We start from the raw sequence: 18,766 nt of genomic DNA, 5'->3' as shown, positions 1-18,766 counted from the left end.
GTCTTTATCAAAATATGCCTATATGTAAATATATGTTACAGACATGTGTGTATATATTCACATATAGAGAATGAGTATACATGTATGTGTATATATAAGAGGAATATATGTGCATATATTCACACACAGAATGAATACACATGTGTATATGTGCATATAATCACACACATTGCATGAGTATACAGACATATGTGTGCATATAGTCACACATATAGCGTGGGTGTGGGATGTACACATAAATTTCTATATGTACATTAGATGTGTGCATATATTCACATGTGTAGAATGAGTGTGCATCTGCATTATAACCAGTAATTAACAGTTGTGTTTCATTATGTATTGCTCTATATATACTACACTATGTTTCACTGATTTGCTAATTGAACCATGAACCATCTAGTGAGTTGCACTAAATTGGGAAGCACTATTAAGACTAAGAAGACAAGATTTCTTGTTTCTACAGTTATCTGATTCTTCACTGTACTGAAGCTGAAAAGACTAGGGGGCACTGGGGAGCAGCGCTGTCCTGCAGCCATGCACGGAGAATACAGATGAGGCTGCTGAGGTGGAGTGAGACTCCGCATGCTCTACACCAAGAAAGGGCCACACAGATACTGGGTGACAGAATGGATATCAGCTCTGCATGCTTTAGAATAGGCTAGCAAGAAACTTGTCTTACACTGAGAGGATGTAAGCAACACAGTGGGAAAAAAAGCATCAATGGAATCCAATTTCCCAGGGGGAAAAAAAAGCACTCTATTTATAAGATGTGAGTCAACTGCCCTGTGGAGTGGGCTGTAGTGACTGATCTAGACTGGAGATGGAAGTCTTTATCAATCAAAACATCCAGTCCAGGCAGGGAGTTTGGCCTAGTGGTAGTGCTTGCTAGCATGCATGAAGACTCGGGTTCAATTCCTCAGTACCACATACATAGAAAAAAGCCAGAAGTGGTGCTGTGGCTCAAGTGGTAGAGTTCTAGCCTTGAGAAAGCCCAAGGACAGTGCTCAGATCCTGAGCTCAAGGCCCAGAACTGGCAAAAAAAAAAAAAAAATCCAGTCCATAATACTTTAGAACCAAAAAGACCTTAAGAAATCCTCTAAAGCCAGGTGGCTCTAATCTTCAGCTATTCAGATCTAAGGATCACGGTTTGAAGCCAACCCAAGCAGAAAAGCCCATGAGACTCATCTCCAACTAACCTCCAGAAACCCAGAAGTATAACTGTGGCTCAAGTGACAGAGCACTAGCCTTGAACAAAAGAGCTGAGGAATGGCACCCATGCCCTGAATTCAAGCCCTACAACTGACAAGAAAAAAGAAGTCCTCTACTCCAAAATGTCCCAGTCTCATTTAAATCACAGCACACCCAGAAAAGGACAGAACTGGTTAAGAATCCTGTGATAAATAATTGGGTTAATTAGGACAGAAAATGACTATCTCAAGGGTCCAGGGCCAGAAATGGGAGTAAGAAAATGAAAGGAAAATGAAAGTGTCTCCAGACACTGTGGGAAGCCTTACTTTGGGCAAGTCCCTTTACTTTACAGAGGAAACCAGATCCTTACCAGGATCACTGCACCAGAATGTCAGAACAGAGCCATCAGTATGGCCTTAGATATCTCTGCTCATATATGTGACTATTACTTCTCAAAGTACTGTCTGCAAACAGAGGCACCAACACCACCTGGGACTTTGTTTAAATGTAGATACCTAGGCCCTGCCCTGATCTGCATCAGACACTGTGGTGATTAGAGAACAGGAATAGGTGTTTCTGCTGCTCGTTCAAGTTCAAATACATCCACCATCATCTCAACTGACTCTCAAAGCTTGTAAGCTAGTAGGTTAACATTCAGGATTTTTAGGCTCTGTGGCTAGTCCAATCTCCACCATAGCTACTTAACACTGCAGCCCAGCAGTCAATTATGCTACATAAATGTGCGTGTAACGATGTGTTCCAATAAAACTTTATTTTGAAAAATCAGAACTGATATGGATTTGCTGCATGCTACAGTTTGTCAACCCCTGGTATTCAACTATTGAACTTGATTATTTGTTAACCTCATTGCTTAAATGTGTAGCCATCCTGGCTAATAGTTTTTAAAATATTACTTGATAACCTATGGCAGTTGTCAACATTGGTGTCAATCTCTGCTCTTTTATATTTTTTTTATTTGCTAAATACCTCCTGGGCACTCATCATTTCATCATTTCATGCCCCTTGTACTAGAGTTCTATGCAATGGAGAAGCAAAAACCAATCAAAACTATACTGCCCTTTTTTTTTTTTTTTCTGGTCTGTCATGGGGCTTGAGCTCTGGGCCTGGGCGCTGTCTCTGAGCTCTTCAGCTCAAGGCTACTGCCCTACCCCTGGAACCACAGCACCGCTTCAAGTTTTCTAAAAGTTAATTGAAGATAAGAGTCTCAGGGGGCCGGGAGTTTGGCCTAGTGGTAGAGTGCTTGCCTAGCATGCACGAAGACCCGGGTTCAATTCCTCGGTACCACATATATAGACAAAAGCCGGAAATGGTGCTGAGGCTCAAGTGGTAGAGCTCTAGTCCAAGGACAGGGTTCATGCCCTGAGCTCAAGCCTAGGACTGGCAAAAAAAAAAAAAGAGTCTCAGGAACTTTAGTGCCTGAGCTGGCTTTGAACCTTGATTCTCAGATCTCAGCCTCCTGAGTAGCTAGGATTACAGGTGTGAGCCACTGCACCCGGCAAAACTACATTGTTTTGAATGTTTTTAATTGTTTTAAATGGCCTTGTTAACAAAATGCCTCTTGGATGTATAAATTTTGTGGCTGAATATGCTTAAAGTTCCATTGATAAACAGATTTTTTAAGCAAGATAATTCATTCTCTCATTAGTCTGTGAAATGATATGAAATGCCAAGGTGACAGCTGTAGACATTATAAGGATCCCATTTTGTATTTTCTGGATAGTTTATTATTGCCTGTATAATCACTTCCCATCAGAGAGGAGCAGAAGTATAAAAAGGGACCCCCCCCCACCTTTGACCCCGAACCTTCTCCCCTCACCCTAACCCTGATCCTGACTCCAAATCTAACACCAACCCTAACCCACCCTAATCATAACCCACCTTAACCTTTACTCTCACCCTTATCCCCAACCCTAACCCTACACCTAGCCCCAACCCTATCCCTAACCCCCTTTGACCCTAACCTTAACCCCATAAATTCAACCCTGCTCCTAAACAACATCATAGCACTGACAGGTTTCTTTGCTATAAAATTAATCTTTCCTCATAGGCTCAATGGTTTCCCTCATTTGTCCTAATCAGTAAAAACCTTGGGCTCTCCTACCAGAGATTTACAATAGAACAAAACCTAGATACATAAGGCCATACAGAATAACACTAAACGAAATGACCTCCAGGATATAGAAACAAAAGTGATTGTTGTCCTTAATGTCCTATGTTATCTCTCATCTCTTTCGCTGTCACTTGGTTAACTCATATTGTTACAGTATTTCACCTGTGTATTTGGTTATTTGAAGTCAGATAGGGAAGAGGAAAACACGATGAGGGGCTGGGGTGGAGGGAGGGAAATGGAGACCAAGACACAAGAAAGGGTATCAATGTATGAGAAGTAATGCACCATCTATCTGACAAATATAATGTAACCCTTCTATTAACTACAATAAAAAATATATGAAAAAATTATTTTTCCTTTTTCTACTACTTGAGGAGGAAATGTGCATATGTATTATTGGAAAATCATTGGTATAGGAGATTTATCACTTCTATTAAATCACCTCGATATATTTAAAAAAATGAGGCCCTGGACACATTCCAAGGTTTTACTTAGTCTATTCTTTATGTATCCTGGTAGGAAAAGCATTCTATCATAATAGTGAATTCTGGTGGTATCAGTTGTCATGTCTATAACACAGCCAGCTTGCCGTCATACACCATCTTCCGGTTCTGTAAAACTAGTTGGTTTTTGTTTTGTTGTGTTTTGTTTTGAATGTTGAAGTGCAGGTCCACAAGCTCTCTGTATTTCCTTTGTATTTACCATTTTCCATGGCAGCTGGATATTCCCAGTCACTCTCAAAAATAAAGACATTCATTTAGATTTGTGAAACTTTTGAGAAGCCTATGTGTTTGACTAGAATGTGAGAGTGCTTGAGAAAGAGAGGGGTGTTTTTCATGTCCTAGAGTCCTTTCAAATCTCAGACCCATGATGATGATACCAGCTACCATCTATCTACTACTTCTGGAAATGCCTTCTCTGCAGTCACTCCGCTTATATGGCTATGTAACAGGGATTGATGAGTTGAGCCACTACTCAGTGCTAGGGTTAACTAATAAGTAGTGGGGTGGGTCCAGTACAAAATTAAAATTCAGTGTTCTTTGGTTCCAAAATTATTAAGATTTTGTAAATGGCAACAGCTGATCATTAATCCAAACAGGAGACTCTTCAATGCATAGGCAATTAATTGTCTCTGTGTAATTGCACACATCACAAACCTAGGCTGCAAGCCTGATGGGCTCTCCTGCTCCTTCCAGTACTGGTTCCCGAGGCAAGAGATTCAGATTCCGGTAAAACCAATCAGCATCCTTCTGTGTTTTTGTTTCTTGCCAAAACTAAAAAAAAAATGCTTTTCCTACCCAAGTAAACCTGGGGGCAACCTGTCAGTAATCCTGTTTCCAACCATGTGTTGTAGATGTATAGAACATGCACTCTCCCATTCTATCTCAGCCTGAGAGCTCATTTTAAATGCAACGTTAGGGGGAAGGTATAGCAAATATCTGGCCTTTTCTATTTTCTGTGGCTCTATTACACATGAAAACAACAGGGATCAAAGTTAAAGTGAACACTTTCAATGAAGTTTCAATGTAACATGTAATGAATTCCCAGGTCAAACCTAGAACTTTCTTCAACCTATCAATTAAACAGATTTTTTCTTTACATAAATTACTAATCTCAGGTATTTCACTGTATTAACATCAGGCTGGTACTGCAAGTTGAGAAGATTTTGAGCTTCTTACTCCTTTTCAAATGATGGCTTAGGTCCAAAAGATAGGAACTCCCTTGGAATTACTGCAACAACATTCAGTTGTAACCATGTGATGGTTAATCCAAATCACCATCCTGATGAGAGTGAAAAATTACTGTGTAATCAGAAAAAAACTATATACATGAGACTGTCTATGATGGCATTTTCAGAGGCAATCAGACCATAAGAGCCCTATAAAAAAATGAATGAGTAATAGCATGATGGCATGGTAATGGGGAGACATGGAAGCTGGACTGGTTGGATGTCAGTCACTAGGGGCATGCCTCAAGGGCTATTTCTTGCCCTGACGGTTTCCTGTAAACCACTCTTCTTTCTCCCAGGACATTTTGATGTGAGCTGCTTTGCTCTGCATGCCCTCCCGTCAGTGACAGATTGACATCTCAGAAACCATGAGCCAAAATAAATTTTTCCTCCTCTAAAAAAAAAAACATTTTGGAGAAACTTAGCTGGATATATTGTATTATCTCAAGTATTTTGTTTCTTGAGCTTTTAAACTTTTTTTGAGGTAGGTCTTACTATACTGTTCAAGCCAGCCTTGAACTCAAAGACTCAAGTAATTCTGTCACTTCAAGTATTATGAAATAAAAATATGGGGCTGGGAGTTTGGCCTAGTGGTAGAGTACTTAACTAGCATGCACAAAGACCCAGGTTCAATTCCTCAATACCACATACATAGAAAAGCTGGAAGTGGTGCTGTGACTCAAATGGTAGTGCACTAGCCTTGAGGAAAGCCCAAGGACAGTGCTCAGGGCCTGTATTCAGTCCCCAAGACCAGCAAAAAAATTTAAAAATGTGTCTAAATTGGAAAAAAAATAAGCAAGATAATTCATAAACCAAACTCCTCAGCAGCAGAGATGGTAACTTCTGGGTCACTAGTCACTTCTGTGGGTGCTTAGGTCCAGTGAGGCAGGAATTGAGACAGGGCGAACTGGAAAGTTCATGTCAAAGTCTGGAGTTTTTAAGAGGAAAATGGAAATGGTGGGAGCACAGAACCTTCTGGAACTTCTTCATTTATGATAAACACTGGAGTACAGTGGCCTTGAATAGGGCCACTGTGAGGCCTCTGTGTGGCACAGGCTCAGCTCAGCACAGCAGTCTCAAAGAAGTCAAAGTCTTATGTAGAAACTGTAGGCTCACTGATACTCAGTGAGTATCACAAAAGCATCTTGAGCTTTGTGATACACATCTGGAAGTCACACTACGCCATTTCCCCACAGTCAATGGAACAAAGACTGTTAAATCTGCCCAGATTCAAGAGAGGAAGACATAGACATTACCTGTAGACAAGAGAAGAACCAAATGATTTTCAACCATGTTTTAAAACCATCAACCAAAGCCAGGCATGGTGGCTCACGCCTGTAATCCTAGCTACTGGGAGGCTGAGATCTGAGGATCACTGTTCAAAGTCAGCCTGGGGACTAAAGAAATGAGACTCTTATCTCCAATTAATCTCTAGAAAAGGGAAGAGGGGTTGAGGCTCAATGGATAGGGCAGTAGCATTGAGCTGTAGAGCTCAGGGATAGCGCCCAGGCCCAGAGTTCAAGTCCCATGACCAACAACAACAACAAAAAATAGAAAGGACGGGGAGATAAAGGTCAAGTGGCAGACGCCTGAAAGCACAAGGTCCTAAAGTTCAAATCTCAGTACCACAACTTAAAAAAGAAAAAAGAAAAAGATTAAGTAAAAGTATTTATCTATACTATAGAGTTTCCATGGCATATTGTTGAAAATCAGAAGCAAACTCAAATTGTACCTCATTTGTGTTCACTGTCATTTAAAAATGTTTGCCTGTCAAAGGGAAACGGTGACTGTGAGATGAGAGCAGCACCTAAATCAGCTGAGGTGCATAAACGGAAGCGTGGGAGACCTAAAGGAGTCATTAATACAAAACTTGCACTCAGGAAGGAAATTAAGAAGTTGGGATAAGGATATGAAAAGATCTTCGAGTTGCTTGAGGAAATGCAAGGAACTCTGGAATTTCAGAAAGAACCTGTTGGATATGCTATCCAGGAGATGAAAAGATTCAAAAGCCGGGAGCTAATTAAACACTCGGAGCAGACACTAAAAAAATCAACAAGCATCTAGAAAAGGATAAATAAACTACAAATGTATAATCCTCTTATGACAGAGCTCAATAAGAGGAAAGAAGTTGGTGTGTTTGAGAATGTAGGATACTAATGCTGAAGTCTTATGGTATATGTGTTTTTAAGCAAAATTGCCTCCCAAAGTCAAAAGACACTGAATATGTAAAAGCAGTGGACTTTTTGAATGTTACAAATTTAGTAAAAGTTGGGCAGTGACCCTATTGATTGGTTTTGAAATGGCAAAAAAAAAAATGTTTGTCTGTGAAAGAAAAAAAAATGGCTTAGATATAGCTTTATAATTACCTTGCAGAGAGGGTCAAGGGAGTGTTTTCCCTGATAAAAAATGAGTTTTATGTACAAACTAAGTAGTTTTTTGCATCATCTACTTAAGAAATAATTACATGAATAAATGATTAGTGTGTCTTTGTCCAACTGAAGAAAAAAAAGTATGAAGAATTTAACTTAATAGAAATACTTGTTAAAAATTTTTGCACTTGGGCCGGGAGTTTGGCCTAGTGGTAGAGTGCTTGCCTAGCATGCACGAAGACCTGGGTTCGATTCCTCAGCACCACATACATAGAAAAAAGCTGGAAGTAGTGCTGTGGCTCAAGGGAAGACAATGTGAATCTACTTCTTTTAAAAATAGAAATCTGGGGGCCAGGAGTTTGGCCCAAGTTCAAGCCTCATGACTGACAAAATATAAATAAATAAATATAAGGATGGAATTCTACTTAGAAGAATTGAATGCTTGAAAGGATATCAATATATGTGAATTAATGCACCTTCTATCTGGCAAATATCATGTAACGCTTTTATTAATTACAATAAAAAAAATTTAAAAAAAAGAATGGAATGCTTCATCTGCAGGCATGGCAGAGTGGTTAGCATGGCTGTCTCCCCTGGGAATCATCTAGTCCCACCAGGTCATTCTGCAGGTGTACTAGACTTAAGACACAATGATGCCTGAGAGAAAGAACTTAACTGCAGCTCACTGAATATTCCAGATGTCTCCTTTATTACCCAGACTCCCCAGCCTTAACACTAGCCGTGAAAGTAGGCTGCCATCATGTGACAAGTTCTGATCCAAACATTACAAACAGAAGTGACAGGTCACTTCCTGGTAAAATGCAGATGTCTGTTTCTCTCATTCCCTTTGGTAATCCCAGGCTGAGCTGGTCGGAGCACTGTATGGAGGTTATCTAGATCTCGGGCCATCTCACCCTCCAGAGGAATGTCCAACATACGTCTGACTGTGCATAAGCAGAACTCTATTGTGGTATAAAGACACTGAGATCTGAGAGTTTATCATTGCCACAGAAATTCGCTTAGTCTAAGTAATAAATGAAGCATTTTGCTCAAGTTCAGACAGCAAGTTTATAGCAGAGCTAGAACCATGACCTAAAATCTCCTGCCTCACTCATCCACGATTCCACCCACAGAAGAATCCATGCAGTCACCACCAAATCAAATCTTAACTTAAAGAACTGGTCAGCCAAAAATAAAAGTGGACATGGGTACTGAGATGGAAAAAAAAAGGCAATGCCCCTGCTAGATGCTAGTGGCTTACACCTGTAATCCTAGCTTCTTGGAAGACTGAGATCTGAGATCACAGTTTAAGGCTGGCCTAGGTAGGAAAGTCTAAGAGACTCTTATCTCCAATAAACTACCAAAAAGCCAGAATTAGAATTGTAGCTCAAGGGGATAGAGTGTTAACTTTGAGCAAGAAAGTTCAGAACAGTAACCAGGCACTGAGTTCAAACCCTTGGACCAGCACACACAGGAAAGACAGCACCCATGGATTGTGGTACAAAATCAGGAGGGCAAGGCCAAGATGGAAAGCATAGGCAAGCTACAGTGTTCAACTTTCAAAGTGACCAGAAAGGACAATCACCCCTGGGAGGACAGGGTCCCAGATGGTCCCTTAGCTCCTAAATTTATAGGCTTTGTAAATATATAATATTTATATTATTTATACACAATAAATATTTATATGTAAACTTTTTGCAAGTCCCAGGGCTTGAATTCAGGGACACGGTCCCTGAGCTTCATTTGCTCAAGGCTAGCACCCTACCACTTGAGCCATGGCACCACTTCTGGCTTTTTCTGTGTTTTGTAATACTGAGGAATCAAACCCAGGACTTCATGCATGTTAGGCAAGCACTCTACCACCAAGCCACATTTCCAGCCCATGTATTTTCTTCAAATGGGTAACAATTTCTCCTACAGGACTCTAGCCCAATCAGAAATTCAAATGCCCCCAAAAGAAGTGTTTCTACATTCTTATTTGCATACAGATGCCCTCAAACACACACAGGAACCTGTGCCTCAGACCCAGATTAATTTAACATAATGGAGAATTCTTTTAAAGCAACAACTTGGGGGGAAATGAGTTGTTGGTTGCTAGGCAACATCTACACAAAGCTCTTTCTTTGCCATCCAGCTTTCTCTGCATCTTCACGGACAAAAGTCAAGGAGACCTTAGTGACAGGCATATATTTAGTAATGACATCAAGAGATAGCAAATGAAACTTTCTTGGAAACAATACACAGCAAAGCACCAAGCCTTCCGGTTTCCAAATGGCCACCCTCTGTGCATAGGATGCTGTTTCCTATGCTGAAGTATTGCTGTTCTCTGTACAAATAGGCCAGAGGGCTATGTTCTGGCACAATCCAAATAGAAGTGGAGGTCTTTCAAAGTCAAGCAAGTCTATTCTCTTTCAAGGTCAGGAAGGGGTTAGCTGAGACCCCATCCTGGAGAGTTTATTCTTTGCCTGGATACCAACAGCTTAAGCTAAAGGTGAATCCCTCTCCTTCTTTGTTCCTTCCTGAGAAATAGACTCCTCACTTGTGGGCTAGCTTTTGAGCACAGGGATGCCATTTCTGCAACCATCCAGACTATTCTCCACCAATCTGTGAGTTAGACTCTTGTATTCCTCTGCTCACATCCTCCCTTGCCCTTCACTGTGTGGCTAGCTTCATCAGCAGGCTGGCTGTGCACCTTGTATTTCTTACTCAGCATCCACTGTAGCTCAAATTCTCTGATCACAACTACCAATACAGAGAGCTTATTTATTATATATTCCCCCAGCACCAAAGAGCAATGCAATTTCTCTGGGAGGTTCCCACCAGTACACATGAGGGAGTATCATTTGAGGTACAACTGTCCCTACAGATGCTACTTGCCCTTCAAAGATTTCCAAACCATTTTCAACAGAGCTTCTTAACCTAGAGTTCCTGAAGCACCTAATAGGAGCATGACTTCATTTAGAACTATAAAGAATACTGAACACCAGTGTCTCATACCTGTAGCACTAGCTACTCAGAAGACTGAGATCTAAGGATCACAGTTCGCTGTTAGCCCAGACAGAAAAGTCTATGAGACATTATCCCAATTTTTTTGTCAGTCATGGGACTTGAACTCTGGGCCTGGGCATTGTCCCTGTGCTCTTCTGCTCAAGGCTAATGCCCTACCCCTTGAGCCATAGTGCCACTTCCAGTTTTCTGATGGTTAACTGGAGATAAGAGTCTCACAGACTTAAGTGCCCAGGCTGGCTTTGAGCCTAGATACTCAGATCTCAGGCTCCTGAGTAACTAGGATTACATGCATGAACCACTGTGCCCAGCTACACTATCCCAATTAACCAGTAAAATGCTGGACTGGTGACATGGCTTATGTGGTAGTGTCAACCAGACAAAGAAATCAAGAGAGTGAACAAAGCTCTGAGTGCAAACCCCAATACTGCCAAAATAATAATAATAATAATACTTTATAGGAAACATTATGGGAAATAAAACATACAGAGAAGAAAGCAAAGCATGTCACCCTTCATGAAAACATTACCAGACAATTTTAGAGATGATTCTGGGCTACTTGCTGCTGTAAAAGTTGCTAGAATCAAAATGGAAACACTTTTACAGCCCTAACCAAGAGAATTAGGGCACAGCCAGGCACCAGAGGCTAATGCTTGTAATCCTAGCTACTCTGGAGGCTGAGATCTGAGAACTGGGACTCAAACCCAGGCCAAGCAGGAAAGTCCATGAGACTCTTATCTCTAACTAACCACTGGAAAACTGGCAGTGAAGCTGTGGCTCAAAGTGGTAGAGTGCTATCCTTGAGCTTCAAGCCCCATGACCCACAAAAAAAAAAAAAAAGAATAGCACAGCCAGGAGGTTTGGAAAGAGGAGATCTTATGGATGTGACTCTAATCAGTCCCTTTGCAAAATCCCTAAACTGCTTTTTGCTTATAGTTCTGTTAAAATTATTGCTTTATTCCAATTGCTTCTATTTGTAACTAACTAGGAAATACCATCACCCTAATAAATTCTTGAAGGCACAGATTGAACTCCACCTCTGATTCTTCTCCAAATCATTACCACCTAGTTGTTTTGACAATGTTTAATAAACATCATTGTAATGATTTGATTTTGCCACAATATAGAGATTATAGTTTCATATAGTAATATGCGTTTTCATACTGGCGTAGTTTTCTATGGGAGTTGCCCACTCACACTAAGATACATGAATTTTTAACATATCTTCAATTATATAATGTTCATGTCTTTAATAACATATTCTCTTTTCTCATATGCAACTTACAAAGAATGATTTGGGGGAAAAATATGAATCCAGGAACATTGGTGGCTCACCTGTCATCCTCATTACTCAGGAGGCTTAAATCTAAGGATCACAGTTAAAATTCAGCCCATGCAGGGAAATCTGTGAAAGTCTTATTCCAATTAACCATCAAAAAACTGGAAGTGGTTCTATGGCTCAATGGGAAGGATGGTAGCTTTGAGCTGAAGAACTCAGGGACAGCACCCAGGCCCAGAGTTCAAGCTCCATCACACACACACACACACACACACACACACACACACACACACACACCCTTCATTTACTCATAGTAAGGCCTCAAAAAGGCAGTCTACTTCTTTTTTTTTTCTTTTCTTTTCTTTTCAGTCCTGGGTTTGAGCACTGTCCTTGGACTTTCTCAAGGCTAGAGCTCTACCACTTGAGCCTCAGCACCATTTCCGGCTTTTTTCTATGTATGCGATACCGAGGAATCGAACTGGGTCTTCGTGCATGCTAGGCAAGCACTCTACCATTAGGCCAAACTCCCGGCCCCCAGTCTACTTCTGAGGCTGGCCAGACCCAATGTTTATTCAGAAGAAGGCATGCTAGCACACAGTCACAACAGCTATCTCTCAGCCTGAGCTTGAACCCAAGCTCTAAAAATTATTTAGCTGGGGCCAAGAGTTTAGCCTAGTGATAAAGTGCTTGCCAAGCATGCACAAAGACCCAGGTTTGATTCCTTGGTACCACACACATAGAAAAAAAGTTAGAAATGGTGCTGTGGCTCAAGTAGTAGAGCTCTAGCCTTGAGAATGCCCAAGAACAGTGCTCAGGCCCTGAGTTCAAGGCCCAGCACTGGCAAAAAAAAATTATTCAACTGTGAGATTCCTAGGTACTAGTTAGAGAGAAAAGAAAAGAATTTTAAATAGCTTTAGTCTTCTCGGAGAAATAAGAGAATCTCTGCATCCAGAAACAATAACTGGTCACTTTCTTCTTTTTTTCAAGACAAAGAATCAACAAACAAATCAAGGTGACTTGTAGAAAACATAACAGCACAGATTAAAATCTCAGTTGAAAGCTGCTAGGTAAGATTTAGAAAGGCTTCTAGAGAAACATAGAAAAGATGTGCTGGTTGCGTGTGTGCGTGTGTTCAACAGCACACATAAGCTCAACCTGTCATGTTAGCAACACATACTTTATAAATATGGAGAGTTTTACATCAACTGTCTCCCATAATTTCGAGGTTTCCTTTTAAAACTGCATCACTAATTATAGGATGGTTATCCCAGCTGGAGGTCTTTATCCTTGCTGGATTCAACCAATTCCCAGCAAGGCTAAAAACCAGATAAATGCTATGTGTGTCATTTAAAAAGCCAATGATTACACAAAGATACATCTGAATCATTTTTTCCTAAATTAACACATTATTTTGATGTGTCAAGAAAAGTGTTATCATACATAGACTTCTTCTTGCTTCAACTATGAAGCAATCTCAGACATAGGCAAACATCACATCCATTGAGCAGTGGGTCTTCAAGATAAAGATACACACGTGTGTCCTCAGAGGCTGACTGCTGAATAAACACAAATACTAGCATCTTTCATGCTGACTGCAGTCTGAAGAAGGCAGGGGGGATCCATAAATAATTCTGGGGGTAGCTTTGTTTTGTCTTATGATTTTTTTGTTGTGGTAGTAAAATAGATGTAAGGTAAAATTTATTGTTATGGTGTGTGAACTTCTTCACAGAATACAGGCATCTAAAATCAAACTCCATATTTACATCCTGTTCACATACATGACTGAAGAAACACTTGCACATATCCTCACACACACACTGATTCAAACACACATGTCACATGGTCATAAATTCACACCATCACTAGTACATACTCACACACACACTACCCATCACACAGGTATCGAGTCACTCTTACCCTTGCTCTCACCTGCACATACTCTTGTACATGCATATTTTTACACACTCAGTATGGGCTCAGTGTCTCATAAACAGCAGACATTTATTTCTAACAGTTGTGGAGATTGGAAGGCTGAGATCAGGGCCAAGGTCCATAGATTCAGGGAAGGAGTCTCTCAATCATTCACATTCACACACACACACACACTCGAACCCAACTTACACACACAGCACACACTCACATGTTCTTATATACAGGTGCACACATCTTCACACCCATACATTCTTACTCTCTCACACATCCATCCCCATAGTCACTGCCACACTGAGACCCACAGTCTCTTAGTCTCTCTCTCTCACACACACACCACCACCACCACAACCACCACCACCACCACCACCACCACACCACAACACACACCTCTAACCACACTCCAAGAATCCTGACATGATGCTTGTAAAGCAGAGTAGATGTGAACCCCTGATGTGAAGAGGCTATAGGGGAAGAAGACAAAGAACTTATCCAGATTGGGCAGTACAGAGACATCTGAATGTCAAAAACATGATATAGATTAATTTGTACAAAAGGAGAACATAGTTTCTTTGCCTGTCTATAGTTTTCTGCAAAAAGGGGGGAGGGGAATGATGTGGACTTTGAGAAGGGTAAAAGAAGAAAGCAGCTGAGGAGTGTTTCTCTACACGTATGATGGTTTTTTTAAAAAAAAAAGGAGGAGGAGGAAGAGCAAACCTCACAAAGCCATCATGTATACTTGGCAGGCTCTACGGTAGGCATGGGGGCCTTTGGGAAGTGATCAAGTCAGCAGAGTGGAGCCCCTGTGAACGAGCGCAGTGCCTTTAGAAGAGACTCTGGGATGCTCCCCAGCTCCTTCTGACACACGAGGACATAACAAAAAGTATGCAGCCTTCTAGACCCCGACCCCGACACGGACGGTACCCTGAGCTTGGCCTCCATAACCATGAGAAATAAATGTCTGTTGTTCACAAGCCACCCGATCGATGCCAGTGTGTCTCAGCAGCTGGAGATGACAAAGACCTAACTCATTCTCTCCCACGGTTTCTGTAAACTGACTTTGCCCCATAACACTTCACTGACCTAGTCCTCAGTAACTGTCTCCTAATTACAACTAAAATGTGTTGGGCTTCAGCCTGCATGAGTCCTCTACAGCCACAGCACTGCTGTCAACAGCCTTGAATCTTCCTCCACCGCCCCTCTAGCCAGAGCCTCCTCTCCTACACCTCTTCCCCCAAGAGTCCACTGTCTGGACTCTGAGCTTCTATCATTTATTCTATACTCTTTCCCTTGGACAATCTCTGCATGCCCCACTCTGCCACATCTGTGCACAAGCTCCCCAAATTCTCTCCCATCCGAGCTATTCCCCATTGTTCTTCTTCCCTGTGCCCAGCTGTCCACGGGACAGTTCTTCCAATCTCTCCAAGGACAGCCCCAGAATAAATAAAACACAAAACAACAAAAATTTTATTTTCTTACTCTTCTGGAAGCTGAGAAGGAGAGGATCAAAGGTGCTCAGTTCAGTTCCTGTCCTGGCTTGCACGCAGCCATCTTCTCATCATAGCCTCACCTGGAAAAAAGAAGGCAAAGTCTCTGATGCCATTTCGTATAGGACATCCCATCAGATTGACCATTATGATCCTATTCTGCCATAATTACCTTCAAAACCCATATCCAAAAGGAATTATATATATAGCTTGTGGGTGGAGATAGGAGAGAAAAACTGGAAAAGGGCCAGGTAGGGGGTGACACTGTCCAGAAACATTACCTGGCTTGTAAAACTGTTAACTCCTCTGTACATCACCTTTATAATAACAATAAGAAAAGACCCATGTCCGAACGCTATGGGGGCCCGGACTCACATGAATCTATAGGACACACTGCAGTGCCTGGTACTGCGCCTATATGACCCTTCAAACTGCACATTCTTCCCAGATGCTAGATTCGTTCCTTCCAAACAGCCTGCAATGTTTTCATTCATTTCAGCATTTTAGTCTACAATCTCAAGTCCAATATCTTATCTAAATCAGATGTAGGTAAAACTCTTAGTACAGATTTCTCCCCATCTGTTTACCTATGAAACCACACAAGTTACACACTTCCCAAATCCAGCCGTGGTGCAGAAATTATCATGACAAAAGGTTGCAAGAGGAAAGAAGCAATGTGAGTGAGGGGTCCCAGAGGACTCTAAACATAGCAAGGCCAACTCCTCAAGTTCATAGGACACAAGAACAATCCTCTCTGAGTCAGTGCTCCACCACCCCATATTCCCGTGGGCTACCCTGCCCCTGTGGCTCCCTTTGAGACTAAGGAGAAACAGCCTTTCCCCTGGACATATAGTAGGAATGGCAGCTCTCATATTTCAATGGCCTCTGGGGACATTCTTCCCCTTTACTGAAGAATGAAGAGCATCCATTTTGGGCCACACAACTCCAGGGTCATGTGCTATGGCATACACTTTCTTCCTCCTGTCCCACTTTCTCTGTCCCAAATTGGTGAAGACTCTGCTGGTATGGTGCCATCTCTGGTCCTGGCTTCTGTGAAGATAGCTCACTAACATCACAGGAACTGCTTTATAGAGCTGTATGCTCAGTTTCTCCCAGAACAGGCATCCTTACAATTTGAAATATGGATAAGCTAAGACATTTCTGAATCTTAAAGTTCTTGTTCTTTTTGTGAGTGGGGGAGGGGGGCCATGGGGCTTTCACTCTGGGCCTGGGTACTGTCCCTGAGCTATTCAGCTCAAGGCTGTCACCCTACCCCTGGAGCCACAGCCCCACTTCCCATTTTCCAGTGATTAATTGGAGATAAGAGTCTCATGGTCTTTTGTGTCTGGGCTGGCTTTGAACCTCAATCCTCAGATCTCAGCCTCCTGAGTAGCTAGGATGACAGGGATGAGCTACCACACCCGGCTCTTGTTCTTTTTTTACCTTAAATTCATCTCTCTCATATTTTACAAAAAGCAGCCAGGGGGGTCCAAGTCACTCCTTCAACTCTTGCCTTAGGTTAGGACTCCACTTGGCTACATATCTAGTTTCACTGCTCACAAGTTCTATTTTTCCATCAGATCGTAGGGCACAATTCAACTTAGTGATTCCCACTTTATGGCAAGGAGCCAAACTTCCTTTCCACCACAGTGCCAGCAAGGCAGCATCCACCTGGGAGTGATAAGGCTATGTGTGATGCTTTTCCCTGTCCAGCCCTGTACACTGCCCTGCTCTCCTTTGTCATCACTGTCTCCATGCACTGAGCTTCTCATCATGCCTCCTGTCTTCCATGATACAGGATTATCTTCAACTGGAAAGCACCTCCCTTCTTCACTGTCCATCCTCCAGATCCTAAAGTAGAACCAAGCTCTGAGAAGCATTTCTCAGGGCGCAGCAGTCCTGCTCCTGCTCATAGCCCTGCTGTAGCATTTGCCATTGTGTCTACCTGTCTCCCATTTCTCTGTGAGTAGAGACCAACTGTCTTGGTCCATTCGAGTTGTTATAACCAAACACCTGGATCTGAATAATTTATAAGGAATAGAGATCTAGTTCCCATAATTGTGGATGGCGGACTGTCTAAGGTGACCACACCAGCAGGTCCAGCATCTGGGAAGGACCTGCTACACCACTAACCTCTTCTCGCAGTAGCATTATCACATGGTAGAGGGCCAAATAGAAAAAAGGGACGATGGGGACGGGGAGTTTGGCCTAGTGGTAGAGTGCTTACCTAGCATGCACGAAGACCTGGGTTCGATTCCTTGATACCACAGACACAGAAAAAGTGGTAGAGCTCTAGCCTTGAGAAAGCCCAAGCCCAGGACTGGCAAAAAAAAAAAAAGGCGGGGGGGGGGATGATGAAGAATTCTCCCCCCTTTAATTAAGTTTTTTTTTCTTTCAGGAAGTTTTATAGTTGCCAGTCTCATTCAGGAGGGTAGAGCCCTAATGACTGAATCACTTCCCAGAAGGCACTGCTTCAATACCACCAAATAGGAACAAGTTTCTTTTCTGAGGGGACACAGTGAAACTGTAGCACCAACTCTCCTTTGAGACCAAGTCCTTGGGCTTTGCCCCTAGCAAGCCTCTGCTAAGTATAAGTGGAGGCAGTTATGTGGGCTGGAGGAGCATGTTAGGGTGCTATATAAGTCTGTTGTATAAAACTGTAAATATTTTCAACTAGGAGTCTATGGACCATTTGATTCATACAAATACAAAGCACAGAATTTTGATGTAAATGCACTATTCATCAGTATACAATAATAAAATATTCAAAACAAAACTGAGGAGATGATCACTTGGGTCGTAAGTCAATTCATCCGCTCTCAGAAGACGAGTATGATGCTCACAACTGGGGCATTAAACATACATCAAATATGACTTGAAAATCAATTATATGAAGGCAATCAACATTAGATTTAATTTAATTTAAACATAAAAGAAAGAGGTTACAGATAATCTTCAATTTTAAAATCCCCTGAGGGTGACTGACCTAACCACAGAAGATCTGAAGTGTGAAAATATTTGAAGACCATGTAAAAGATGGTTGACATCAATTTCAAAATCTTCTTAATTGGTCAGAAGAATCTGCATGCATATCCAGCTATCTGCCCCCATAACAGCATATCTTTACATGAGAGTCCTTTGAAATGTCAACCAATGGTGGAAATTTCTAAACAAAAGCACTCAGGATCTGGTAAGGAGGACAGTTTAGAAAACATTGGGTGGTTTTTTATAGAAAATGTGTTGGGGCCAGGCGTTTGGCCTAATGGTAGAGTGCTTGCCCAGCATGCACGAAGACCAGGGTTAGAATCCTTGGTATCACATACACTGGAAAAGCCTGAAGTGGTACTGTGGTTCAAGTGGTAGAGCGTTAGCCTGGAGAAAGCCCAAAGACAGTGCTCAGGATCTCAGTTCAAGCTCCAGGACTGGAAAAAAAGAAAGAAAAAAAAAGAAAATGTGTCTCATGTTTCTAAACCAGACTGTATGAATGTTGGAGGAGGAGGAGGAGGAGGAGGAGGAGGAGGAGGAGGAGGAGGAGGAGGAGGAGGAGGAGGAGAAAAAAAAAGAAAGAAAGAAAGTGGTTGAGGGGAAATCTTACTATAGTGAGGAAATTCCAAGTCATAAGAATGTCCAGGAGCAGGGCTGCAAGTC

General features: G+C 41.8%; 1 long non-coding RNA gene across 2 annotated transcripts in view; it reads right to left on the bottom strand.

Annotated features, from left to right (window-relative positions):
- LOC150056741 (uncharacterized) overlaps positions 1 to 18,494 on the bottom strand; it is a 36,086-nt gene extending 17,592 nt beyond the window's left edge. For both annotated transcript variants that reach the window (XR_016537089.1, XR_016537088.1), the window contains exons 1-2: positions 18,442 to 18,494; positions 15,111 to 15,201 (exon numbers count right to left, since the gene is read on the bottom strand). This is a non-coding gene — a long non-coding RNA (uncharacterized LOC150056741). The remainder of the gene's footprint in view (positions 1 to 15,110; positions 15,202 to 18,441) is intronic.
- Positions 18,495 to 18,766: the final 272 nt, after the last annotated feature.

The sequence above is a fragment of the Megascapheus bottae genome, chromosome 11 (assembly GCF_031878675.1).
Source record: "Megascapheus bottae isolate mThoBot1 chromosome 11, mThoBot2.hap1, whole genome shotgun sequence".
NCBI classification, from domain to species: domain Eukaryota; kingdom Metazoa; phylum Chordata; class Mammalia; order Rodentia; family Geomyidae; genus Megascapheus; species Megascapheus bottae.
Note: the sequence above shows the minus strand (reverse complement) of the source record. Positions and strands in the feature narration are given on the sequence as shown.